General features: G+C 43.7%; 1 long non-coding RNA gene across 2 annotated transcripts in view; it reads right to left on the reverse strand.

Moving 5' to 3' along the window:
- Nucleotides 1–27,518, reverse strand: part of LOC141373687 (uncharacterized) — a 134,223-nt gene that overhangs the window by 55,633 nt on the left and 51,072 nt on the right. Inside the window, exons 1-2 of one of the 2 annotated variants that reach the window (XR_012379936.1) lie at nt 6,676–6,806; nt 5,557–5,675 (exon numbers count right to left, since the gene is read on the reverse strand). This is a non-coding gene — a long non-coding RNA (uncharacterized lncRNA). Of the gene's footprint in view, nt 1–5,556; nt 5,676–6,675; nt 6,807–27,518 lie in introns of those variants that run through there. The other variant, XR_012379935.1, reaches the window with a different exon arrangement.

A 27,518-nucleotide genomic window follows, 5' to 3' on the forward strand; every position in this document is an offset into this window, starting at 1 on the left:
ATACTTTTGACTCTATGATTTTCCTGAATGATCCGTCCTCCAAAACTAACTCCAAAATAAGACTCAATTTTCAAATGTATCATGACAAGGTTTAAAGAAGAAAGTGAAAGCTCAATTGACCAGGACCAAAAAGCTGAAGACGATTTGCCTGAGTGGAAGGAAGAAGGGAAGGCATTTTCGGGCGGAGAGAACTGTGTAAGCCAAGGCAGGGAGGCAGGAATGTGGCCAGAAGGTACTGGTATGGGCTTCTCAAAAGAATGTGCTCAGGAATCACCTGGGAACTCGTTAACATGCAGATTCTCCTGAGAGTCTGTATGCTAATGAGCTCCCAGGTGGCACTGCGGTGGCTGTTGGGGAGGGGGAACCTCACTTTGATGATGAGGCACTTAGAAGATGATAAAAAAGATAAACTGGAAGGTGTTTGTCGAGAAGGTGGCAAGACAAAAGGCAGGGTCATTTGTTGAGGTCGGGTTAAATAAGGCCTTGAAAACTAGAGCAAGCTGTCGGACTTGTTATAAGCTATTTATTACTCTCCAAATGCTTAGGCAGAGGAGTAACACTAAGTATTAGCAGGAAAGCGTTACCAATGCTGTCTGACAGAACTATGCAGGTACCAAGCTAGGAAAGAACTATTTGAGTTAATTAATACAGAAGACCAGAAGAATTTGCATCTCAAGGAGAAAAATTCCACTAAAGAGGGCAAAAATTTAGAGTGCTAGGAACAGTAAATGCAGCCCACTTAATGAGATGTCACTGCAACTTTAATGTTCAAAGGCCCTAAAATAGGTTGTAATCTATTTTTAATAAATGTCTCTGAACAAACAATTATAATAAGTATGGAAGTTGGAAAAAAGATGCATTTATGTATTAGAAATATTGAATTGCTTTTCCAGAAAGCGCTTCCAAGAAACACCATAATGGGCAAATATTTATACACCGGTTGGTTTAAAGCCTTAAAAGTCCTTCCTAAGGAAAGGACAACATTTACAAAATTAACCATGAAGGCAGAGAAAATTCATGTCAAATATGGATTTTTTTCAACCTATATTCTATGTCAAGAACAACGTGGGTAGGAAAAAAAAATGCAAGACTGCAATCAGATGGTTGTCATGATTTTGCCACCAATTGCTTGGCAGAGCTGCTTTTTTAAAAAGCTGATTGGTACCTCAAGGTGCATTGTTTGGGCCCAACTCTAGATGAAGATAAACATTCAGGCTTCCGGGGACTGGAATCACAAGAGTGACTAGCAAAGTTCATAGGCACCGAAAGACCCTGGTGCCAATTAAAAACCATACATCCCATCACAGCAAGAAGGGAAGCTATTGAATAATTGAATAATCTCAAGCCATTCCAAAGGAGAATAAACAGATGATGGCCGGATCCCGTGGAGACTGGATGGGGCTGTGTGCATGGGAGTGCTCTATATTCTCTTCATACTTTGATTAATTATCCAGCTGTGCAACTGTCATTATCAAGGATATCTGTGAATCGTGTGGCTCCGACAGTAACCAAATCTGGCTGTTCCTTTCATTTTTTTTTTCACATGGGTAAGCGCCTTGCTGTTTAGAAGAGAGTTACCTAGTATGTCACTTGAAACAAGCAAATGCTCCATTCACTGCAGAAAACAATGGGTCAGTCTTTCGACTGTTTTCCGTGGCACTGCCGATTGGCTTGTACAGAGGTATACCTGGGAGATGAGAGAAGTATACCCTCCTATACATTGGTCTTCCACTGGAAGAGGCTGGAAAACACCAGGCTTAAGATGAGAATGAATGTTGTTTTTAAATCTTATTTGCTTATTTGTTTAATGATTTGTCCTAGAAAACTCCACCCCATCCCATCATTCTAAAGAAGACATGAACCTGTGGTTCAGGATTAATAGGCCAGTTCTCTAAAGATGACTATAATTTTCCAAAAATCCAAACCAAAGAAAACCATTTGAAATTGTAGAATTTCCACCTCTTTCAACCTACCCCAGGAGGAAAGAAAGACATGGGGGTGGAGAGGGAAGGAGGCTCTTAAAATAATGTATCTCTCATGTCAATAGTGGCTAATTCCACCCTCTCTCGGTAGCTATGGCCAAGGTGACCATGAAATCTTGAGAGAGTCAGTTCATTTTTGTGCCCAAGTCTATCCACTGATTCAACCTGGATAACAATGCAAGTCTTCCCTACTTCCAGGGAGGCAGCACAATAGCAGGAAGGAAACAGAATATTCGCCAATATTCCCTCTGTTCCCTCTCTCATTTCCCAGCCCTCTCGCAGTTAACCAGGACCATGTGACTAGTTGTGGCCAATGAAAAGTGAGCAGAGTGCTGTGTGGCACATCCGGACAAATGTAAAAAAAACCCTCATGAAACATTCTCTTTTCTCCTGCTCATGTTTCAAAGGATGCAGCCATAGATAGTGGCCCTTCAGCCTGGGTCCCTGAGTCAACGTGTGGCAACAAGACCCCTTGCCATTTTACCTTGTAAAATACATCATGAGCAAGAACTAAACTTTTCATCAGTTGACAAACCCTTCTCATCTCTCCCAGGGGAAATTTTATTCATCCTTCGAAGGCAATCTCAAATGCCAAGTCTTCCATGGAACCTCTCCAGATAAGAATTCCCATAGCACTTTGAATCTCTGGGTTTTCTTAATATTAACTTATTTTGCCTAATACTACTGAAAGTTTGTAAAGCATAGCTCAGGCTTTGTGGTCAAATGTACCAGGATTCAAATCTCAACACCAGTATACATAGCTCTTTAACCTTAGGCAAACTACTGAACTTCTCTAAATCTCAGTTTCCCTGCCTTCAAATGGGGTTAACAAGGAGTGTCCTGAGAGTTTAAATGAGATACAGGTAAAGAACTTGGCACAGGGTCTGATATAAGACATGCATGAACTTTCAGTTTATTATTTTTGTGAATTGGTCCTACAACCTTACAAGATTGTAAGAGCCTTATGTACGGAGGTGCTTTGCTCATCGATCTTCTATCTTCTGCAATACCTGGAACAGACTCTCACTCAAAGCAGGTACGCACTAAATGTTTGAGGAATGGATGAACTTTAAAAAAGAATAAAATAAATCATTGAAATGAGAAAAGAAATGATACAAATTCTCTAAGAAGCAAAATGGAAGAAAAATGAGAGACAAAGTTTAAAAATATCAAGACAATGGAAAATTTTTAAATAAACCCTGTTGATTTGGGAAATGTAGATAGATGTCATCTGTGTTTATAGGTGACCATTTTTAGAAATGACCTCAGGTACAGAAAGCAGAGGTAATTATACTCCTCCATTTCTAGCATTTTCTTCTGGTTTTTATAATGTTTCGAGGAAGTATTTACACTTTAAAACTCTTTGAGGACATATAAGACATTAGACATAAGGGTGCTCTGAATTCTTCTGAGGAAGTCGCTAGGTATGAGATTTGATATTGCTGAGTAAAGTAAAACCAATTATAATAAATAAAAATAAAACAGGGGCCTTGGGGGAGAGACAGAACACTGTCACGCTTAGAAATGTCTTTTAAGTGTATAAAAGTGTGTCTCTCATTGCAACAGTTTTCCACCTTCCCGAAACGAAACTTCGTAGACTGGTTCTCACCTCACAAAAGATGGACTTCCATTCATCTAAATTTTTTAAGCAACAGCGACATCATGTGGCCACTCTGGTAGCTCACTAATTTTCTCTCCCAACCCTGAATTTCCCCAGGGAGGTATCAATACGCGTGCTGCCTTCCCTTAAGAGTAAATTCATTCAAAACACACTCAGTGAGTTGAGTGTAGATTCCCATGCTTAGGAAAGGCACAATGATATGCATCTCTACACAGTCTTATCTAGAGGATCATCCCATTGCTAAACTCTAAACCAGACAGAGCCTACTCAGAGACTAAACTAGTCACACAGCCATCAAACCAAGTTTTTCTGACAGAACATCTTTCGAACATTCCTGGGATGGATGCATTCTCTAAGCCAGGTTCAAAAACAATGGCACATAGTGTGTGGGTGGTCTTTTCCCACTATTGTGAGAAGCCTCCCAGACCAAGCTGAGACCCTTAGCTTGGCACACTTGAGGCCCTTGTAATGCCTTTGCAGAATGATTACTAAGGTCAAGTTCTTCCTCCACTCAGTGAATGCCCTATGAGGGCAGAGCAGATGCTTCCTGCTCATTCTTGTTTCTGCACCGTCTGCCTCCCACTGGCAGGTGTTCATCCATTGCTTCAACAGATATTTATCCAGTTCTCACTGGGTAGCGGGCACTGTTGCAGGTGCTGTAGGTTTTACAGTGAACACACAAAGTCCTTTCTCTCCTGAAGCTTCCAGTCTGTTTGGAGAAGTCAGACAATATGCAAGTAGGTGGGAGAAAGTGCCGTGGGGGCAGGGAGCCCAGTCCACGGGGGTGGTGCTCTGTGCTGGGTGCTCAGGGGAGGCTTGACTAATAAGGTGACCACTGAGCAGAGACCTGAAGACAGCAAGGGGACGAGTTGTGTGGCTAGTAGGAGAACAGTTCTAGAAAATTGAATTTGAACTTGCAGGGGAGGGAAGGAAGGAGGGAGGGGTTGAAGGGCGGAAAGAAGAACTCATGCGGGCCACTGGGCAAGGCGTGACACCCGGGCTCTTGCCCTGACCTTTCGTAACTGGCTGGGCAAACTCGGGCTTTCCTTCTCTTCGAACCTCAGTTTCTGCACTATAAACTGAAGAATTTAGATTAGAAATCGTGAAAATCACATCAGTTTTAAGATTCTCTATCCTGAAAAGTCAGAGATTGCAACCTCTCAGACATTTCGTGTACGTGAGCCTGCGTGTGTTTCCTTTCCCAAAGCAATTCCAGACACTTGTGTTCTTTCAAGAATGATCTCACCACACACACACACACACACACACACACACACACTGTTTGCTCACTATTTAGAAGAAATTTATCTGAAGTCTATGAGTCTAAAGACTGGCTGGTCTCACACTAAGGTGTATACCTCTTGTATAGATTTGTCATTACGTGCCCAAACCCAGGAATTGCTCAAGGATCATGCACCGCAATTTGACCTTAATAACATTCAGACGGGGTTAAAGTGAGCAGTTAGCTACAAGATATCAACACCTGTTACATATATGACATTTTACCGAAAAATGAACCCCCGATTTGGCAATCCCCTAATTGGATGGTCTGAGCTGTATTAATGTCTGAGGCTCTCTGTAATGCAATGACAGCTATATACTATATGATACATACACACCAGGCAAGAGATACAAGAACGGAGCGGGGGGGGGGGGGGGGCCGCCTGAGTGGCTCAGTCGTTAAGCGTCTGCCTTTGGCTCAGGTCATGATCCCAGGGTCGTGGGATCAAGCCCCGCATCGGGCTCCCTGCTCAGCGGGAAGCCTGGTTCTCCCTCTCCCAGTCCCCCTGCTTGTGATCCTGCTTTCACTGTGTCTATCTCTGTCAAATAAATAAATAAAAATCTTAAAAAAAAAAAAAAAGAATGAGAGAGGATAAGAGCAGATTAAATGGGCTCTGGGTTTCAAATGGTGCCTTGGTAATATGCTTCTCCAACTTTCATCAACATACTCACATGTGGAGCCAGGCTAGAGTCTGTGTTGGATCAACATCAAAGGGCTCATCATCAAGATTTCAGGAATCAGAAAGGTCCATCTGCCCAAACATGTCTTCTTCACTGGACCATCATTTTGCCTTAAATGACATTATTAGAAGTTTACTCTTTGGGCTGTTATTATTTCTAGAAAATTCCTGTTACAATGCAATGATGTGCCTACAGGGAGATACCCATTCCACTTTGGTGGAACTGTCACCAATGTCACACATGGCTTAGGAAGAATGAGCAAGGTCAGGGGAGAGGCATGAGGAGGAAGGCTCAGACAGGGTGCTGATACGGGCAGGGAGGGAAAAGATCATGAAGCAGTGCAAGACGGGGATCAAAGTAGAAAGAGTCAGTCCCATGTGGCGAGTTTCTATCTGTGCCAGGCTCCGCAGCCAGGATCTCTACCTCTCCCGTGTGGCAGACCGTGTTGATACCATTTCTGCAGAGGAGGACTCGGAGGCTTGCCTGGAATCTCACAGGTGGTTACAGAACTGGGGCGCTGTCTCAGGTTCAAGACTCCCCATGGCGCCAGAGGCACTGGACACCTCAACGAAAAGGAAATATCGATAGGGGAAAGGAGAGTGAAGGGGGGAATAGGAAAATGAAAAACTGCTAGGAAAATGACCAATCTGTCATCTGCCATGAATTAGCCTTGCTCCCAGCTTCGTGCCTGGGCCGTGGACAGTTAGCCACTCCAGGGACAGCAGGCACCTGTGAGGCAGCTGTGCATTATGTCACACAGGCTTGTCATGGCCCATTCTGGAACAGTGCTGTCAAGTCCTGTCCACCCCTAAAAGAGAGGCTGAATGCTGTTATGAAAGAAGACTGGGTTCAAAGGTTAGCCTCATCACTTCTGGGCTGTGAAGGCTTGGACATGACACTGAACTTCTCAGAGCCTCAGTTTTCTCGTCTGTAAAATGGGAAGAATAGTGACCTGGGGGGAGGGGATTCTGAAGATGTGCTGACATACAACACACATATCAATACATGTGATTCCATCCTTTTTCCCCTCAAAGGAGAACCAGTACACTAGGAAAAACTGAGCTCATTATAGCCAACCCTCTTCCACTCTTCTTGTCCCATAAGCTGTACCTGATTCCACCCCCAGCTTCCAGGGGACAGATCTGTAGCGGGCCATCTCATTCCCCTGTCACTTCTCAGAGTAGCATGTGTTCGTACAGTTCCCTGACCAGGCTCAGGGGAAGGGGAGCTCCTCCCCACCTACAGCATATTTGTGCCACCCTCAGAGACAGCACCAGGATGCATCGGGGCACACGATAGGTTAAGGTCCTTTGTGAGGTTATACTACACTGAGGAACACGGGAGCGGGGGGAGGTGGAAGAGCCAAGAATCTAAGAGGACAAAACTTCCCTCATTGGTTAGAGCCCAGAAGTGAGATAGCTGACCTTGTACTAGGACACTTACAATCTGCCCACCAGAACAAGGTCATAATTTCTCATGCTCACGAGAACTTCAAGGATCCTTGACTGGGGAAGGAAACAAGCTGTAAGATAGCTCTCTGCTCCCGGCCCTATGTCCCATCATCATCCCACTCCAATTGGGTCTGCTTATGAGTGCCTAGTACATAGTAAGCACATAATCAAATTTGATTAATGAATTACAAATAAATTAAACATTGGGCGGATGGAGGGATGAATGGCTAGATGGGTGGATCTTAATCTACATAGTTCTGGTCCTACCGACTTTGAAACAGAGATTTTTCTTTAATTGGGCCACGTGCATCATGCAGCTAACAAAGATTTGCTATTTGCAGTGCTATGCCTTTGTTCACTGGTGTTTGGTACACCAGGGGGAGGACATATCCCAACATCCAAGCTAATTATTCTCATACCCTAATATCCTCCGAGCCTCAGAGCTTGACTGGATAACACAGCCATGTCAAAAGAGAATATTCCAAAGAGAAATACGATACCACTAACCGTTACTACAGAACCCTTGAAAGAAGAAAGCATTCATTCTTGAACTTAGAGATGGATGCATGGGTGTCAGTTGCTTTATTGCTCTTTAAGTTGTCCCTATATGATTTATAGGTTCTTTTGTATCTGTATCTCCAAAACACATTAATAAAAAAAAAAAAATGAAAGAAAGGTAAGGAGAGGGTTAACAACTGGCTCGAGCCTCCGCAGAAAAGAATAAATCTTTAACCTAAGGCCTCATGCCTTCACTGTGGTGGGCAGCTCCCGTTGATGGCAGAAGCACAGTGTGGTGCCCAGACGAACAAGTAGACAATGAAAGAAAGAGATCCTGTGATCTTTACATCCTTGGATAGTCTTGAATTCCACACAGCTGTTTCTGGACAAAGGGACATTCTGGAACTGGAGTCTTCTCCCTCAGGATTGATCTTCGTGTCCTTTATTACCTAAGAGTGGCGGGTCTTTGGCACCAATGATGAAAGCCGATTCACAAGCCGCAGTGGACAGAAAGGCTTTTTGTGATTTCCAAGTGTGCAAGGAGGCAGGCAAGGGCAGGCGCCCCGGCACTCCTGAGACCCCACTCAGATCTCGAGGGCACTATGGAGTTCAGCTCCTCCCCGCTGACCTCAGAAGCCCTGACAAGCCACTTCAAGGAGATTACCTCGTTTCTATTTTGCAGCTTTTCTGGGTTTCCACGAGGTGGTTGTCTGGACATAACACATACTGGCAGTTCATCTTAATAGAAAGCAGGACGGAAACAACCCGACCAAATCCCCACCCGGAGGAATTCACGGTGGCTGCTTTCAGAGGGCCTGGGGCTCCCTTCAGCCAGACATCCCCAGGAGAGGACACGGGGGGTAGGGCAGGGCCCCCTGGGCTGGGGGGAGAGCCAAAAACATGCAAATTCTCACCAAGAAGAAACATCTTTTCTTTTGGCATCTCTACCCATGCTTTTGTGGAACTGCAATATTCCAACTGAAAAAAAAAATTTAAGGAATGAGAAGTGCTCATTTTAGAATTATTTTTAAATCTGATTTGATTGTTGTTATTTTTATATATTTGAAATAAACTGAATACTCGGGGCAGTGACTCACAGGGGACGTGTCCTCAATTACCTCTCCTCCCCTCCCAAGGTGAGCCACAGTCACACCCACACAAAGTGGGAGGAGACAATCCACTGTCCCAAACTAATCTCCTTCGCCCTTTTCCCCTCTTACTTGATTTCTGAATGGGTGTATTCATTTGTTAGAGCTACTATAACAAAGTATCAAAAGGGGGCAGCTACAAAACAGAAATTCATTGTGTCACAGTTCTGGAGGCTGGAAGTCTGAAATCTAGGGGTCGGCAGGGCCGCCTCCCCACCCCCGGGCCGGGGGTGGGAGTGAAGCAAGGCTCTGCTCCATGCCCCTCTCCTTGGCGTGTAGAGGGTCATCTCCCAGGGTCCGTTTACAACCTCTTCCTGCTGTGTGAGTCTGTGTCCTATTTTCTTATAAGGACACCAGTCATATCGAATTAAGGCCCAACCTAATGACCTCATTTTCACTTCATCCCTTTAAAGAACCTATCTCCAAATAAGGTCACATTCTGAAATTCTGGGGGTTAGGACTTCAACATGTGAATTGGGGTGGACACACAATTTGACCGATAGCAGGGGCCTTTGTCAAAATCCCCTTCCCAAGGGACTGACAGACGCGTTTGGGACCAAAGGCACTTCTTCAAGGGGGGTGTAGGTGTAGTAAATACAGAGAGGTGTGTACTCCAAGCAGTCACATGCTCAGGATGATGGGCCCTACAAAGCACCAAGGAAAGGTGTGGGTTTGGTTGAAACCCTAAGAGAAATGGGAAAGGCTTTTCCCAAAACAAAATAAGATATTATTTTATCGTGCCTATCAAGCCACGGAGATTATTTGTTTGTGTGAAGGAGCAAGTCCATTTTTGTACTGCACGTCCCTGAGCATCCTATTTTTATTTTTTTCAACTGTCTTTGTGTTCTATATTTTCCATATCTATCCATAGTGAGATGTACATTTAATCCACACCATGACTGTTTAGCAGTGTAAACAGCATAGTCTATATTCTTGAGCTATCCAGGGACTAACTGGTTATGATCTCTTATCACATCCTCACCAGGTGGCAAGGGAATAAGGTGTGAGGAATTCCATCACTTCCAGTCCTCCCTAAGCTCATCCTCTCTTCTTTAAGTGGAGTAATAAATGTCCAGCTAATAAAGAACCATAGAGAAGCAAGTGATAGCAAACTCTATGGCTTCAACTCTGTTGAGCATCCCAACCGGTGCTAGAGTTCAACAGCTCAAGGACACAGTGCAGGCCTGCCCCATGGGAGACTTCCATGCAGCATAATGGACAAGGGGCTGTCTACATTTCCAAGATAGCATCCAAACCAGAAAGTCACTTGCCTTTATCTTGGTAGTACCAAGATAAAGCAAGGTGGGCTTGTCTCCATTTCTGAGGATTCTCCTCGTTTTTAGTTCCTTGCTCCCTAAGAAAAGCTAATTATTCAAAGTGAATGCCACGTCATCTGGAAAGGAGTTGAAGGAACTAGCCTGGAGAAGACTAAGGAGGAAATTCAAAGAACTGTCAGAGATGAGAGATGGCTAATTAGTACTGGTGGAAGTTATAAAAGTCAACACAAGACCACGGTTACAAACATGAGCTATCTATACAACCTGCCCTACCAAGCAGTGAGTTTCCAGTCACTGAAGTGTGGAAAGAAACATCATTACACACAAGTACAGTGCCATTCCTAAGAGCACAGGCTATTTAAATTTGAATCCTGCTCACCTCTTTCTAACCATGAGACCTTAGATAAATTGCTTTACCTCTCTGACCCACAGTCTCTAGCCATGGTAAATCCTCAAGTATGAAAATATACCCCATGCTCCCCCTTCCCTTAATCCTTTCCACAGAGTCACAAGTACTAGAAACTCTAATTTCTATTCCTCTCCTTGAACAAACTGAGAGAATCCAACATCTCAACATGAGTGTTTGGCTTTGCTCATTAGGACAGAATCCACCCTAAAATTCCTCTGGGTCACTGAGGCATAAACAGAGGGCACAGGCTTACTGCCTCTGTTCTCTCCTTCCTACCTGAAGGGAACCAAGACTTGAGCACCAGTTCTCACATAAAACATTCAACTCCATCTTGCCGGTAGTTTTAACCACGTTTAAATATTTCATAGAGAACATTTTTCTTTGAAACACTCTCTTGTCTCGTTTTTTACCGGTGAGTGACCTGAATTAATGTGGAGAGGCCAAAATAAAGAGCAGAAGAAATTAATACGAGGCAAGCTCTAGTACTAGAGCAGTTGAACACTATTCCAGATTCTGTTTGTTTGCTTGTCCATATATATTAAATGTCCAAGCATTAAAGCCTTTCAGCACTTCAGAGCTATCACTGACTGCATCAGTGTTTATGTGTTTAAGGAAGCAGGATATATATACACACATTATTCAGTGTACCTCCTGGGGTAGATCAGATGGCTGTTCAAAGATATTTACTCCCTGCCTTCCTCCTCCAAGATAGGAGGATACTTCCCCACTCCTCTTGTCTGGGATTCAGTCATGTGACTTGCTTTATCCAATGAAATGTGGGCAGATACAGCAGCGTGCCATAGGACAGCGTATTCTCTCTTGTCCTTCTGCCACTCCCCTGAGAAGAGCATCCCATCAGACCTCTGTGGCCCCTCTGCCTGGGCCCAGAATGAATCCTCAGGAAGCAAATCTGAGCCCAAATGGCAGCCAAGAGCCAAACCCAGCTGGGCCATAACCAGAAGTGGAGCCACCCAATGCAGCACAGCCCTGCTCGACAGACAGGCAGACACCTGAGCAAAAAAAAATATGCTTCCTCCCTCCTTGACAAATATCACATTCTTCTCATTAGTACTTTTACCATATGAGGGAGATTTAACTACATAATCAAGAGTCCCTAGCTGTCATTACTCCTGATAAGTATAATCTGTATACATATGCAGAGTGTGTGTGTGTGTGTGTGTATAATAGGATCTGTTTCTACCAATGTAGATTGGTGTACTTCTGACACCAAATGTGTGAGTTTTCCATACCAAGGAATTCTCTAATTCTCTGCAGACACCAACTGGGTGTCTTACGATGTAGTTTAATTTCATGTGCTTGACGATGAGGGCAGCCATGGGGCAGGGAAGTGGCCGTGGGGCAGGGATAGTGGCCATGGGGCAGGGATGGCACACCAGAGCCAAGAGCTCTGTGCTGATAGCCCGCAGGAAAATGGGCACCTCGCTTCCTGCAGCCACAGGACCTGAATTCTGCCAACACCAAGCATGAGCTTGAAGGTGGATTCTTCCCTAGAGCCTTCAGATGAGCACTCCACCTGGCAAACACCTTGACTGCAGCCTTGGGAGACCCTGAGCCGTGCACTCGGCCACATCCTGCTGCACTTCTGACCTACAGAACTGTGAGTCCATAAACGGGTGTTGTTTTAAGCTACCAAGTTTGCAGTAATTTGTTAAGCAGCAATAGAAAATGACTCTATGTTGCTGTTGTCACAACTTTTCTGCATATTCACACTGCTATTTTATTATTTTCTGCCTTTTCAGACCGGTCAGTCAGTGAGTAACATTCAGATAAGGTTCTTGTATTCTGTGGCTGGGGAAACAGAGTCGTGGGGTGTTCTTTTTTTCCTGTCCCTTTCCTTCACAACAGCTATACACAGGATATGATATCATAAAATATGAGGCAGGCTTTTTTTGTCCCATTTGGTTTTTCCAGCACACCTCCTTATTACAACAAAAGTGAAATACCATCACGAAATAGCACATTTTGAAGTCCCTGACTGCCATTTTCTCAAAGTATTGCTCTGTTTCCAAACATCACATGGCTCCTCATTCCACCTCTCTTGCTCTGGATTTAAAGTCAAGCATTTTCACCCTGAGAAAGCACCGCCCCTCCTCCCCCCACCATAAGGACACATCTCCACAGTGTGGGTGCAAGGTCCCTGCTCTGCACAGCTGTGTGGTCGGCTTTCCATCCCCTTTATGGCCTTTGAGACACCACTCTGTCCCCTGGGGGCCTCTCACCAGCCTCTTGAACCCTCATGTTCTCTAGCAGCAACAACAGAGAGGCAGTGGTTCACTTTTCTTCTTAGTGGGAGAGATCCATAGGCCTGGTGGCATAAGGGTCATCACATCAAAGCATTTGCTTAGGTCGGGGACCCGAAGTCCTGAGACCCAGGGATTAAGCAACTGCTCAAGATCATCCCAGGGACTCAACCCCTGAGTTCTATAGTGAGCTCTGCCTGGACATTCAGTTCATGTTAATGATGATGACAGATCTGATATTTAACTCCCCCAAACTGTGGATCCCAGTGCGAAGGAACTGCAAAATCCATGTATTGAGGTTGACACACAAGTTATCCATCAATAGGGCCATTAAGGTCACTGAAAAAAAAATGGAATTTTAGAAATTAGTTGATTCAACAGCTCCTTTGGATCATGGCTCAGTCTTGGGCTCTCACACACATACACATTACTTTTTTATTTTTATTTTTTAAAGATTTTATTTATCCATTTGAGAGAGAGAATGAGCAGGGGGAGAGGCAGAGGGAGAGGGAGAAGCAGGCTCCCCACTAAGCCAGGTGCCCAATGTGGGGCTGGATCCCAGGATCCTGGGATCATGACCTGAGCCAAAGGCAGATGTTTAACCATCTGAGCCACCCAGGCGCCCCACATACACATTACTCTTTTAGGAAATGTAAGAATGGGCCAAATTAAATCTTTCACTGTAATCACCATTATCCTTAACCCGTGAAGGTGGCTGTTTTCTTTCTGTGGCTCTCTCCTTCACCTGATGGTTTCTTCATCCTATTGTTAAAAAGATTTATATCTATATCTATCTAATATTGTAATACAATAATAAATGTATACTTGGTCTTCACCTTGGTTCCTGGCACAAAACTTCTAAAACTCATAATTTCATGAGTGGCAGGGATTCTAGGAGCATCTTTTGTTATGCATAAGCCCCATTTAGCCATGCCTGGGTTAATGCTAATGAGGTGACTCTTGGTGGTCCCCTAGATAGCTTCAGAATGGGGGCTGGTGACCAGACACCAAACATGTGATTAGAGGGTTGGAACATTCAGCCCCACCCCTTGACCTCTAAGGAGAGGAGGGGGGCTGGAGATTGAGTTAATTGCCAATAACCCATGATTTAGTCAACCATGCTTATGTAACGGATCCTCTGTGGAAACCCTAAATGATGGGGTTCAGAGAGTTTCTGGGTTGGTGAATGCATCCATGTGCTGGGAGGATGGTGTACCCCAAACTCCAAGGGACAGAAGTTTCTGCTCTTCGGACCCTTCTGGACCTTGCCCTGTGTACCTCTTCCTCTGGCTGTTCATTTGTATTTATAATGTCCTTTTATAATAAACCAGTAACAAGTAAAGTGTTTCTCTGAGTTCTGTGAGCAGTTATAGCAAACTATTGAACCTGAGGAGTGAGTTGTGGAAACCTTGATCTGTAGCCAAGTTGGACAGAAGTGGGGTTACCTGGGGAGCCACTACTTTAGATTGGTGTCTGAAATGGGAAGCCGTCTTGAGGGACTGGGCCCTTAACCTGTGGGGTCTGTGCTAGCTCTGGGTACTTAGTGTCAGAATTAAACTACATCGTAAGACACCCAGTTGGTGTCTGCAGAGAATTAGAGAATTCCTTGGTATGGAAAACTCACACATTTGGTGTCAGAAGTATCGGATAATCTCCTTCTCAAGGTCAACTGATTTGGAACCTTAATTACATCTGCAAAATCCATTTTATCATATAATGTAACATCATCATGGGAGTGATAGCTCATCTTATTCACAGATTTCACACCCACTCAAGGAGATGAGATGATACAGGGTGAGGGTCCCTGGAGTTCATCTTAGAATTCTGCTCCTCAGGGCACCTGGGTGGCTCAGTCATTAAGCATCTGACTCTTAGTTTCAGCTCAGGTCATGATCTCAAGGTGGTGGGACCGAGCCCCACATCAGACTCCTCGCTCAGCATAGAGTCTGCTTGAGATTCTCTCCCTGTGCCCCTCCCCTTGTTCGTGCCATCTCTCTCTCTCAAATAAATAAATAAAATCTTTTTTAAAAAATGAATTCTGCTTCTCAAACAGATGCTTCTTCTTTCCCCAAAGTTCCAGAGCCCTCCATCTGCCCTTAGCTTCCTAGAGCCCTGGATACTCTGATTCCATTTGGGTCCCTTCAAACTTAGCAACCTGTCCAATTCCAGTAGGTCTTTCCGAGGTCAGCTACCTGGTAAACCAACAACACCAACATGTTACAGCGTTCAGGTATCCTCTCCCTTCGACCATCACCTCTGACTTCTAATAAAAACTAACATACAGGGGAGCTGAAAGACAGACTGGACCCCAGACTGGCTCTATGACACCTATTTTGGCAAACCGACACCCCTCCATTGTGGGTGGGCCTACCCCGCCTCTATCAGACCACCGTCAGGAAATTAAGTCTACGAGGACTCAAGTTTCATTCATGTCATCTACCATCTACCCAGCCTGGGCAACCCAAGGAGCAAAGGCTTTCTGTACAATATTGTCCTCCTCTGCTTCATTCACATTCACACAGAGCAGAGAATGTTCTGGCCACTCCTCAGGCTTTTGGTTTGACTGCTCAAAAACTGGGATAGGTGTTGTACTAGCAGATGGTTTAATCTGCAAGTCAGCCTAAGGAACTTGTTTTGGGGGATAGAAGCTTCAGGCAGCATTCCACAAACGGTCGTTGAGCACCTGCTTCTTGCTAAAATCTGTGCAGCAGGCTTGAAAGGGCAGCACTTGGCATTCGTGATCCACCCACAGGCCAGCTACATCCCCAAATAAGCCAACTCCCTAAATAAGGTGACCTCCCAGTTTCTCACAAAAAGATCTAAAAGAGAAGGCTTGGGCAAACTTAAATGTATAGATTTTCAGGGTGGTAGTTGACATAGAAAATGTGTATTCCTAATGTATCATTTATAAATTTACGTTCCCACACAGCTTCAAGATCACACTATATGAAATATTTTATTTTGGGAAGCTGACTTGTTTCCATTCCCACGTACTATCTTGGGCGGCTTGGGCAGCTGTTAACAAAGTACTATTGACTGGGTGGCTTAAACAGAAGCATATATTTCTCACTGTTCTAGAGGTTGGGAAGTCCAAGATCAAGGCGCCAGCAGAATAGGTGTCTGGAAAGAGCCCAATTCCTGGTTTGCAGATGCCCACCTTCTTGCTGTGTCCTCCCATGACAGAGAGCAGAGAGAGGGGCAAGCTCTCACCTCTCTCTTTGCAGGGCACTCACTAATCCCCTCCTGAGGTTCCATCACCATGACCTGATCACCTCCCAAAGGCCCCACCTCCTAATTCCAGCACATTGGGGGTTAGGACTTCAACATATGAATTTGGGAAGAACACAGGCATTTATTCTAGAACACATACCATGAAATAATTTTATCAGGCTCTTCACATGCTTCTACATCAATGTAATCTCTACCCTAATGCTCTTTGTGTCATCTAACCTGGCTGAGTACCTCTGATTTCATGTTTCATGCTGACTCAGGACATTTTAAGTCACAAGGACCCTTTAGTATAAAAATAAGCATAGCATTTGGTGGAACTTCTCGTTTATATTGTTGGTATACATTGGTGATCTCCATGACATAACCATTGACTGCATGGCTTTTTAAGTGGTCTTTTTCTTTATTTCTATTTATTTATTGGGGGGAGAGGGGCAGAGGGAGGGGAGAGAGAGAGAATCTCAAGCAGACTCTCTGCTGACCATAGAGCCCGACATGGGGCTTAATCCCACAACCTGATCATGACCTGAGCCAAAATTGAGAGTCGGACGCTTAACTGACTGAGCCAGCCAGGTGGCCCTTAAGTGGTTTTATAAAGGCTTTTTATAATATCATCCAAAACTTGCAATTGTGAAGTCACTTCATTCAGGTCTCTGTTCAAAGATCTCTTCTCAGAGGGAACTTCCTTGACCACCCTCTCTAAACAACACCCTCTGCCATCAGCTACCCACTTCACCTGCGGTATTTTTCTCCACAGAACTCATCTTCTGTGACCTTGTGTTGCCCCCAGGGCAGAAATCTTGTCTCTTTTGTTACCACCTACCCCCACTTTCTTACAACAGTGTCTGGTCCATAGAGGGGCCAATACTTCCTGGTAGTTCCAGGAATGATCACTCAATTATGCTAAATTACATTAAATTATTTGATATATATTCAATTTTGTTATTTATATGAAAAACTTCATATAGCTATGTAAAACTATCATTGATTAAGGTCATTTTTAGGCTAATGTGTGTTCTCTAAATAATATTTATATTTTCATGGAAAAAATTACATTTGAAGCAGTCACTGAGAGAGCACCCTGTACTATAAGAGAAGAGTAAGGGGTCACCTTTTGGAAGGGGCATCTCTTCTTGTATGAGGCCCATAGGCAGGTCCAGAGCAGTCATTTCCAACCGTGGAAAATCCCTTCCCCCGCCCATCCTCTGTTTCATCCAAGTTCTGCTCCCTCAGCTTTCGGGACAACAGCTCTGTAAACAAGCTTTTCGTGATTGTTTTATACACCTGTTCCCTAAACACAAACGCTCTCTGCTGGCCTTTGTCCAGTCCGTCTTGTGCTGTTTTTTTATTTATTTTGTGTACAGATCCACCTTCGTAACCTCCTCACAGACTTCCATCCTCCTCAAGTCAGGTTCCTGGTTTCCATGCTGCTCCCAGGCACTGTCCCTACCCCCTGCCCACCTGGGAACATGTTCCTTGACTTGTTTTCAGCATTCCCATCACTGACCCCATCCTTCCCCCACCTCTGGGTGACATTATTATTTTGGCGCGTTGCCGGATTCTACCAGCCGGCATGAATTCAGATGCCTTGATAAAGTATGCACAGCAGTCCACAGACATGAAAAGATGATGTCTCTCATCCACACTGAGTGACAAATGCTGTCACATGACGCTGGGATCACATCTCAAGAACCAGTAAGAAGGGACTGTCGCCATCAATACAGACATTTGGAAGAAGAAGAAAAAAAAAAAAGCCCAGACTTTGGAAAGAGTCTGTGGAACGTGCAAAGTTACTCTACGGACTCCTGTGAAGAAAGTGTGAGCACAGTGACAGCCAAGGTAATCCATTGTGTGTTGTATATTCTCTTAAGTGGTAGGGAGGTGGGAAGAAGCAGCCCTCGGAGGTCCCCACAAGGCAACATGGCGTCCCAAACCCTATGGAAGTTGAGAGTAGGGGGCAAAGGGAGGATTAAGCAACACATAGACTCAAAAAGCCATAGCCCTAATTATCCACTTCCCACAGTTCTGTGGTTTCTCACAGACACTCCATAAAGTTAATCCAACGGACTCTTGCATATAGAACACAAATTCCTCCCTGGACCCTCAAAAACAATCGCTGAGAGAGTTAGGAGGAGTAGATGTCCCTCTCTCTTGCACTTTGGAGGGGGGTACATATCCCTGCCTATGGAGAAGAATCCAGCGGTGCCAAGAAAGAGCAGGGCATCAAAACACACAGCCCTGCTTCCCCTGAGAAGCTTTTGTTTCCCGATTTGCAATTGCATGAAAAACATCCTGAAGCACCCTTTGTGCGGTTTCCCCTCTGCTCCCTTTCTGTTCTGTAATACAAGAAGACAGCTGTGGTTATAGGGCGTGAAAATAGTCTTGGTCAGTTTTTTCTCCATCTCAAGTTTTTGTGTGATGAATTGCCTGAGCGATTTGTGTGCACGACTTTTTTCTTGAAAAACTTGAGAAAAATCCCCATTTGCACACTTCTACCACACCCAAAAGGGCATCGGTGTGTATTCAGCAACCACAGCTATTTTAATAAAGATATTGCCATTTTTAGGCATTTTTACCATTACATACAGATATTAATCTCTTCATCTTCACATCTCTTTTTTTCTTTTTGTAAGATTTTTAAGGAAGAAATCTGTTCAGAGATCGTTTCCCTGATTCAGGCACACGAGTGACTTGGTGATGAAGCCAGTGCCACAGTTTATATGTGGAGTTAGAAATATGTTACAGGCGATGATTTACAGTCTCATGACAACATAATTTATACAAGGAGAGATGCTAATTTCCACGCATCCTGATTTATTTCATTAATAATTCTTACAGGCAGGATATTCTGTTATTACTGAACTTATTTTAGATCAGTAAGTTTTCAAATTGGCTTATGACCAATTCATAAAAATACTGGAAGTAATCAGATATGTAATAAATTGTTCCACAGAGCCAGATATAACTACTATGTAACAGTATATTGAGATGATATTGGTTTTAATCAGCTACCCAAAAAAGGGAAAATTTATACCATTCTCTGTTTCATTTAGATTATAAAAATCACTAGGGAAATCAAGGAATCCGATAGCTGATAGGAGTTCTTAATAGCAATTGCAGTAAAACACATTTCACTGCTTGAAATTTGTGAGCCTCAATTAATCATGGGCTCAAATAGTTTTTAAAAGTGTTTTATAATCCAAATATTACTATCTCAGTAAGACACTCCAGTGTGTTTATTAATCCATATCTACTTGCATACCCTCCTTGACCTTCAGTCACATGCCTTACAGCTCAGCAGGCTTCAAGCAAGATGCCAAAACTCCTGCTCTGTCTAATTGCGTGGTTTTCAGTGACTCTACACTATTTCTTCCCGGAGAAGCTTTACAAAAAATAATCCCTTGCCAGTTTAGTCTCCCTTGCTAATGACAATAGGCTATACATTCATTACCTTCTTGGTCTATTAGAGCCTTTTCTCTTAACCTTCTTCTTAAAAAAAAAAAAAAATTACCTTCCCACTCCCGGCTCCTTTTCTGTTTTCTAAAATAAGACAACCTCTTTATTAAACCCCTCAAGAGAGACAGGAGTCTGGACTCCAGAGAAGAAGCAAAATTCTCTCCTGTGAGCTATTTTGCTGACAAACCCCCACTTTCCCCATATCCCTCCAACCTCCCTCTAAGAGGCCAGGTCTCCACCGACCCCGTCGATCACGTACACCGCCCCGCACGCAGAACGTGCGCGGTTCTTAGTAGGTGAGCGAATATGTCACCTAAACCCCTTATTCTGCCGTTTGGGACCATTTTGTCTTGTTTATCTCTAATAGAAGGGGAGAGGAATTCTCCAGCGATTCAATAAATACAAACTGGGATGTGGTATGACACACTGATTAAAACACATCAGTCGAGACTGAAGACATCCCAAATTCCTCCCCCTAGCAGGCGAGACGCTCCAGCCTCACCTCCCACCACTTCTGGCCCCTCTGGCCCCTCTGGCCTTTCCTTCCATCCGACTTCAGCTTATCTAATCAACTGTTTCCAAAATACATCAAGCACATTTCCTGCCCTGACTTCTTGGCCTACACTGCTCTCTCAACCCGCAACGTCTCCTCGGAAACCTCCGCCCATCACGGCACCCGCCCGCTCCTACGCTGCCGCAGCGGAAGGGCACCGGCACACACTTTCGAGCCAGAAGAACAAAGCGGCAGGAAACAAATTACGTAAATTTCCTGCACACTTGTATCCACAGCAGAATAATGCAGATAACCTGGATACTAAACATTCCTACCATGTGTGTAGAAAAGGAAAGAACCAGAACCATTTGGTGAAACATTAATGACCATCATGCCTAATAAATCAGAAACTCCTGAAGCAGAAAAGGTATCTTAAATACCTGTTACTCTTGACAGTTCCAGAGGGTTTTGTACACCGTAGTCACAGAAAAATGAAAAATGAATGAATGAGTGAATGAGAAAATGCAGAGGGGAAAAGAGAAAAGAGGCAGAAGCAGCATTGGAAAATACAGAGAGGCAAAATAGGAAAGCATTCAGGATTTGGGGTCCCTAATTTTATTTCTGTAGGTATCTAGGAGGCAGATTTTCTCTGTTGGGGAAACAGCAGTGCTGTTCAGCTACAATATTCTTAAAGATGTGATATGGAGCCGGACGGTGGGGCCAAGGTTAACCTTGGATGCAGCAGGGAAACGCCTCTGGGTGCAAGCCAGAGAGCAAGACGGGGGGGGGGGGGGGGGGGGGGGGATTTTGTCTTTCCAACTGTGGAGGGAGTTAACATTCCCAACCCCAGGGTCATTCACAGAAACACAATTAGTTGGTTCCTTGCTAAGTGTGTCCTGGACTCCAACAAGAAGACATCTCCTCCTCCTCCCTGCCCCCCCATTTCCCAAGACATCTTCCTCCAACCAAGGTCTATCTGGCCTCAAATTCTTGCATTAACTTTCATTTGCTAAACTTTTGAGTAAAACACTGTCCTCCCCTAGCATACTTTTTCAACATGCAAAGATAAAGCATTGTGTCTTTGACACTTCCATGAAAATAAGTTAAGAAATCTATGACCTCAGCACCAGAAGAATCTCAGAGTAGTAAGAGAACAAGGGGGCCAGGATCTAGATAAAAGGAGGAGGAAGAAAATACTGCAAGGTGGAAAAGCGTAAGACAGTCCCCTTCTCCATTCTCATCAGCCCTCATCCCTGAGCTGCTACTCGTAAGTAGGTGACACCCACAACTTACATTTGCCCTCTGTTCTCTCAGAAGTGCCTGGCTCCTCATGGCCCCTCTACTTGGATGTCCCCCAGGCACTTCCAATTCAACAAGTTCAGAGGTGACCCGGCCATGCCCCTTCCTGACACAGCCTATCCCACCTCTACATAGACCAGTCCTGTTCTACATTAAAGACCAGCATGCATGCCATCTTTTCGATAAGACTCTTCATTTGCAAATAATCTCTATCTTTTGAGATACCCTTGCCTTTCATTTGTGCCTTGGCAATACGTGTCACTCTCTACCTTGTACTCTTGTGATGAAGTTTCTTTCTCCCCGTTTTGACTGTAAGATCTTTTTTACATGCATAAATTCTCTGATGAAGTTTATGTAGTGTTTTCTACACGGGAAATGTTAGTTGCATTAATCAATGAATCAATCAGTCGAATGGAGAGAGAGAAATATTGGACAAGAACAGCCTATCTCACAGTCCTGATTAAGATTTATAAACAAAATGCCTCAGACCTATTTTTGAAAACTTTTGTCTATATAAGAGCCCACAGAATTTTGCTGCATGCAGGGAAAGATCAAACAATTGACCTGAAAGATATTTTTAAAAATCATATAGTCCAGAAGTTTTGTAAAGCTTTTAAAGTCACAAGAGATTTATATATAAAAATTGAATTGCACAAACTTAATCAAGAGATAAAGTTTTAAATAAAATCACACATAATACACACACAACAAATAATAAGGAATTGATATCAGCTTAAAGTCAATAATGATTATTAACGGGAATTGAATTTTTAGATTCATTTATTGTTTATTTAATGAACACTTCTACAATATTCAGTGCATGCAAGGCACTGTTCTAAACACATTATAAATATTAAATTATTTTTGTCACAACAGTGCTAAGAGGTAAATATTGTTTTGTGTGTGGGGGGGGTTTTTTTCTTTGTTTTTATTTTTTTATTTTTTTAATTTTATTTTATTATGTTATGTTAGTCACCATACATTATATCATTAGTATTTGATGTAGTGTTCCATGATTCATTGTTTGCATATAACACCCAGTGTTCCATTCAATACGTGCCCTCCTTAATACCCATCACCAGGCTAACCCATCCCCCCACCCCCCTCCCCTCTAGAACCCTCAGTTTGTTTCTCTAGAGTCCATAGTCTCTCATGGTTCGTCTCCCCCTCCGATTTCTCCCCCTTCATTTTTCCCTTCCTACTATCTTCTTTTTTTTTTTAACATATAATGTATTATTTGTTTCAGAGGTACAGGTCTGTGATTCGTCAGTCTTACACAATTCACAGCACTCACCATAGCACATACCCTCCCCAATGTCCATCACCCAGCCACCCCATCCCTCCCACCCCCACCACTCCAGCAACCCTCAGTTTGTTTCCTGAGTTTAAGAATTCTAAGAGGTAAATATCATAAACACCATTTTACAGATAAGAAAATTGAGGCACAGAGAGTTTATGTGACTTCCCCCAGGCCATGTGAATAGTGACTCATAGGCTTGAGATTCAAACTCAGACAATCTGGCTCCAGAGTCCATGCTCAAACTCAACAAAAAAGCTGTCATGTTTACTATCATGAATGTCATTACTAGAAAAATAATAAAATGATACTGTAAATGTTCTTTCCTTTTTCCTCTGGATGATAAACAAAGAGTTGAGTTAAAAATTTATGACTACAGATGACAACATTTATACTCAGTGTCTCTACTGTAATACTCAATCATTCTTGATTAAAGTTTTATAAGCCAGAAGAGTAGAAAGGAATTAGGTTAAGCAATTATTTCATTATCATCCTTATAATTTAGAAGAACATTCACAAATTCATAAACTTGTTTAAAGTAACTCATGGATCCTTGTCAAGTTTTTCTGGAAATCAAGAGTTCCACAAAACACTGGAAAATGTTACTGGTCAATTCGGCTGTTTCAAGGCCGGCAATCTCTACACTATCATGGAAAGCTGTGTGAGCAACTGTAGGGCCGGAACGATGTCTTGTTTGTCTCTCTATCTCAATATATCTAGAATAGTGCATGGCATCGTATGTGTTCCTTGTGTTTCTCGAATTGCATTTAACAACTTGTTTTCTATGTATTCTGTCTCAGGCTCTACAAAAATCCCAATTTAGCACTAGTCAGTGTCTGCAAAAGAATCCCTAAGAATGGGAAAGAACGCAGAATCCAATGCCAGTGAAATCTCCTAGCCAGGGAAGTTTACTGCCAAGTATAGGGGATTCTCCTTCCCTGTGGGAAGCCACGCAGCAAGCTTACCTTAGCCAACCGCACTATCACGAGCCTCTCATTGCTGACCAGCAAAAGGCAAATGGTCATACACCTGCCAAGAGGAGAACAAATCTCTGGGACAAGGATAGAGACCGTAACATATCAGCAGTTACAGGAACTATCCTAGAGGGCTCTCTCTCAGATACCACATTGGCAGTGAGGGGCAGGCAAAGAGGAGTGGGCCGGGTACGTGTGTTAGCAGGCATAAATTCTGCAAAGCAAAGCCCATCTCACCAGTGTGTGTGTATGTGTGTGTGTGTGTGTGTGAGAGAGAGAGAGAGAGAGAGAGAGAGAGAGAGAGAGATACAGGCAGAAAGATAGAGACAGGTGGGAGAAGGGAAGGGAGGGGAGAAGAGAAAGAGCACAACCCTCCCAAATGACAACCATCTGAGGTCCTGGGACACCCATACCTCGACTCCATTCAAAAGTGTTCTCTGTTATAAGTTGTTGGGGGTGACGCTCTACAATGAGTTATTCATAGACACTTGACACGATGAAAGGGGTCTCCACACTCATCCAATGCCTCCTTTTTTACAGATTATGCTACAAGAGGAAATTATGATCTACCCAAAATCAAAATTAGAGCAGCGGCAAGACAAGAACACGCAGCCCAGGGAAGACAGGAAGACAAGGGCCATGTGGTCTGATCCAAGTGGAGCCCCCTTTCTCTGGCACACTTCATCTTTTGTTTAAAAGGAAACACTCTGGACAGAAGGAAGACCTTAAGCTTTATCCATCATTCATGTGCGATGTTTCTTAAGCCTCAGTCATTCCCCTACCGCCTTTCCAGTTTTTGCTCCATCTGTAAACAATTTGTCCTATTTATTACCTATTAGTTTTTTTCTAAATTCATGTTTAAACTTTTGATCTTCAGCAGAGATTGCCAACTATCCCCTCTTTTCCGGTCTGCCCTTTGCCTTAAGGCAACAAGCACCTCTCTACCACTGAGTTCTGGCTTGCAGAAGGTAGAGCCATGTGACAACAGAATGTGAGCAGAAGTGATATATGCAACTTCCACTTAGGTAGAAGAATAAAGTTCCTTGCCGTGAAGTCCTTTTTCCCCTTCTAACAGGCTAGAAACGGCAAGGTCATGCAGCATCTTGGATCCCTCAGAGGAGAACAATGCCGTAGAGGATGGCAATGTCAAGAATCCAGGACCCTAAACAGGTTTGTGGACCCAAGTTCAAGACAGCTACATTGGCGATAACTTCTCTTGAATTTAAAATACTGTATTTTGGGGATCCCTTTGTGTGATATTGAAACTTACAATGAGGAATATCTATTTGGTGTTCATTTCTGTTCTTGGCGCAGAAATCCTAAAACCTCGGCGACAAAGGTGTCTTGTGTTATGCTAATGAGCCACCTTTTGCAAAGCCCCTGAGTGGGTGGAGGGGCCGCTTGTTGCCAGGAGAACCAATCAGGTAATTAGAGGATGGAAACTGTCAGAGGTGGGGGTGGGTCGCATGGGGGCAGGGCCTGGAGATTGAGCTCATCACTGGTGGCCAATGACCTAATCAGTCTTGCCTTTGTAATGAAGCCTCCATAAAAACCCAAAGGGACAGGGTTCAGAGAGCTTTTGGGCTGGTAAGCACATGCAGATTCAAGAAGAATGGCGCATCCAGAGAGCATGGAGTCTCCCCATCCCTTTCTCTGTATGTTGCCCTATACATCTCTTGCATCTGGCAGATTCTGAGTCAGATCATTTTATAATAAACCAATAATGTCGTAGGTGAACGCTTTCCCGAGTTCTGTGAGCTATTCTAGCAAATTAATTGAACCCATCGAGGGTGGCATGCGAACCTCAGTTCTATAGCCAGCTGATCGGAAGCACAGGTGACAACCTGGACTTGCAATTGGTGTCTGAGGGTGGTGGTGTGCGGTCTTGTAGGACCAAGCTCTTTATCTGTGAGATCTGACGGTATCTCCAGGTACATAGTGTGAGGAGTGAGTTAATTGTTTAATGGTGTTGAAAAAACACACACTGGACATTGGACTCTGTTCCAGCAGCTTAGCATTTACCCTACCTAAAACAACATCCTATGACATCCACGACAAATCAGGACTTTATTTAATCTTTTTGGTAACTACATTAAATTATATAACTCTTTCAATAAAAAAATAGTTCAAATACTAGGTGAACATCATTCCTATACCACAGAAGCATGAACGCCTCGCTTGAGGAAAGACTGACATAAGGGAAGCAAACACGTTTTGATTAGAGTAAGTGGCAAGAGCACGGAGGCATTGAGAGAGGGAAAGGAAGACTAGAAACACGAAGGCTACGTTTCCCGGAAGTAACCTTTGCCTTCTTCATCATCTCTAGCCTTGGGCAGGCCTGGGTTCTACCACACCATCCAGGGAAGAGGGGAAGGCTAAGGACTGACAGGCCACCCAGGTCTTATCTCCATCTATGAGATGTAAGATCACTAGCATCCCCAGGAACCCCCCCCCAAGATGGGGCTTGAGAGCAGGCGCCATTTTAGGAAGCTGTCATCGCACAAGAGTTTGGCCAGCATCAGCTACTCCTCCTGCCCTGATTCCCCTTCCCCATACAAACCAACAGAAAAAAACACAGCATTCAAGAAACCAAGTGAGAAAGGCATTACCATCTGTATTTGCAAAGAAAGGCAACTCTTTTGTATGTTTTTCATGTTGGGCTTCCCCCCTCCCCTTGTTCCTACTCCCCAGGTAGCCTCTTTCTCCCAGGGCGCGAGCATGAGAGGATACAGGTTGGAAACACATGTGCCCAGCTCCCCTTGACCTACAGTGTGCCCACTGCCACTACTCTGCGTGGCCTCGCCCCTAACTTCACTGTGTTTTTGAAACATAAAAATGCCGTTTTGCCCGAGGCCAACTTGGAAGCAGAAGAAAATGAGTTTTTAAACTAATTTTCGGAAAACAATATTCATCATGTTAGCTTCCCATCTGGAATTATTTTTTTAAAAAAACATACAATGGCAGGTTTTGCCTTCATCTCTATCGTTACATTTGACCCCTGCACTGAGGCAGAACAGAATGGAGTCAAATAACTCTGTATCCTTTTTCTTAGAAGGTGGTTGTACAGGCTTACCCCCCACCCCCGCCAAAACCCCACTAAGGAGCACTTCAAGGCACTGTCAGAACACAGGCCCTGGATTTCCCTGCTCAGACCACATTCACTCATTAGAGTAAACACATCAAAGTGAAATTGTTGAGTAATACTTCCACGTGTATGGGCAGGAAAATCTCGTAATTTTGCACCCAAGCTAAGCAAAGTGGACCAGAAAACAAATCACCGTGATTAGCAGAAAGCGTCCTAGATTTTAAAGTTGGGCAGACCTAGCTCTGCACCCTGAGAGCTGGTTCAGCCCGAGGAAGTTAATGCACATTTCTCAGCTCAAATTTCATACTCTGAACAACAGAGATGATTGCATCTTTCACATAAGGTCTGTGGGAAAATTAAATGGGATCACATATATAAACCTGAATGACACAATGCCTGGCAGGTACTCTATAAAGGCAAGTTATCTTCTGTCTTTCCCCTTTTCCTCTAAAACAAGCTTGTATGTTAAATAGCTTCCATTGGAAGTATCGGGGGCAATTTTGATTTTGTTCTTTATATTTTCTATATTTTCCCAAAACCCAACAGTGAACGTGTATTACTTTCCCAAAGAAGAAAAAAAGTTATTTACAGGGGCGCCTGGGTGGCTCAGTCGTTAAGCGTGTGCCTTCGGCTCAGGTCATGATCCCAGGGTCCTGGGATCGGGCCCGCATCGGGCTCCCTGCTCTGCGGGAAGCCTGCTTCTCCCTCTCCCGCTCCCTCAGCTTGTGTTCCCTCTCTCGCTGTGTCTCTCTGTCAAATAAATAAATAAAATCTTTAAAAAAAAAGTTATTTACAAAGGTAGCAACACGTAATCTCTATAAAGAAACTTGTCTCCACAGCCTAAATTCATGTATTTTGTGTTTATGTTTTCCTCCCCAAACCAAATTTCAAATCCCTAACCTAGAGTAAGTTATTTTTTCAATTGACAATAAAGATAAAGACATTCATCACAACAATGATGAAAGCAAGCTCTTCTATTTGTTTTTACCCCATTATAGAAAATAAATATAAGCAACAGATAAACTGTTACAATGAACTATAAATGCAGTATGTTTTTCACTAGAGGAGGGAATGATG

The sequence above is a fragment of the Callorhinus ursinus genome, unplaced genomic scaffold (genome assembly GCF_003265705.2).
Source record: "Callorhinus ursinus isolate GAN/ISIS: 27379988/994484 unplaced genomic scaffold, GSC_fseal_2.0 scaffold11, whole genome shotgun sequence".
In the NCBI taxonomy this organism is placed as follows: domain Eukaryota; kingdom Metazoa; phylum Chordata; class Mammalia; order Carnivora; family Otariidae; genus Callorhinus; species Callorhinus ursinus.